This window comes from Eublepharis macularius, chromosome 11, assembly GCF_028583425.1.
Source record: "Eublepharis macularius isolate TG4126 chromosome 11, MPM_Emac_v1.0, whole genome shotgun sequence".
Lineage (NCBI taxonomy): Eukaryota > Metazoa > Chordata > Lepidosauria > Squamata > Eublepharidae > Eublepharis > Eublepharis macularius.
Genome location: NC_072800.1, coordinates 28,330,924 through 28,332,330, shown reverse-complemented (window position 1 = coordinate 28,332,330; position 1,407 = coordinate 28,330,924).

Below are 1,407 nucleotides of genomic sequence, written 5' to 3'. Positions count from 1 at the left end.
TGCTCTTCACACACATGCCTCAAGAGCACAAAAGAGCTGAAAAGTCATTTAAATATTAGATGTGAATGTGAACTTCAGAGAAAGGAAGTCTTCACAAACACACACACACAAATATACACATATACTCAAGGCTTATTTGGAAGAATATAATCGTATTTTATACAACTTTTCACGCACATTTTCTAATGGCACTTTACAAGCAAACAGTTATCTTGCTTTTTAATTATAAAATCCTGACAGATAAACTGCAACCTCTTCTGACAACAAATACCTGCCTAGTCAAAGAAGCTACAGTGACAAAGAGGGATCAGATCTCCTAGTGTCGTGTTTGTTTGGGCAGAGGGACCACGAGGACTCACTGGCCGGGTCTCCATCTTTCTTGTGCTGCCTCCACTGCCTGTTTGCCTAGTCCACCCCTTCCTTCCTCTGTGCTCCAAATGGCAGTGAGGTGGCAGCTGTATGCCCAAGGGTGTGGGCAGTGGTGCGCTGCCATAGCTGTCCTCCTGCTGTTGCCTCCTTTTGCAGGAGGAAGATAGCATCCTAGCCTGTGAGTCTCTACCGTCTTTTTTCCTGCTCTTGTGGCCAAACAATCCCTCTCTCCCCCTACCCAGTGCACCAGGGTGAGGCCACGCCTCCTGGCAAGTTGGCCAGCCAGCGAACCTGCATGCCCAGGGCTGCTTCCCTCCATGCTTGCTCTGCATGGGACCTCGAGGCACTGCCTCAAAAACTATAAATCGGTTAGCTGACGTAGGTACAAACCTGTGCCAGACATCATATCTAGCTCTGCCCTCAGTCTGGGGAGACCCAAGTTCAGTTCCTAACTCTGTCGTGAAGCTCCCTGGATGATCTTTCTCAGCTTAACATACCTCACTGGTATGTTGTGAGGATAAAATGGAAACGGGAATTATCCTTTCTTGAACGGATGGGACAAAAAGAAAGTGGTGTTGTGTGGTTAGAGTGGTGGATTAGCATCTGGGAGACCCAGGTCAGAATCCACATTCTGCCATAAAAACACACTGGGCAGCCAAGGGCTAGTCACTCATCTTAAACTACTGCACAGAGTTGGGGTGGTACAGGAGTTGTGGAGAGGAGAACAAAATTTATGCCACTCTGGATCCACATTGGGGAGAAAAGTGGAGTATAACTAAAAACATATAAAATGTACTTGATAGATGTAATGTTTATATAGGATCATAGGGTTGGCAGCCTCCAGGTGGTGGCTGGAGATCTCCCAGAATCACAACTGATCTCCAGGTCACAGTGATCAGTTCCCCAGGAAAAAAATAGCTGCTGTGAAGAGTAGACTCTATGGCATTATACCACACCGAGTCCCCTCCCCTCTCCAAACCCCACCCTATCCAGGCTCTACCCCCCAAATCGCCATGAATTTCCCACTCTGGAGCTGGC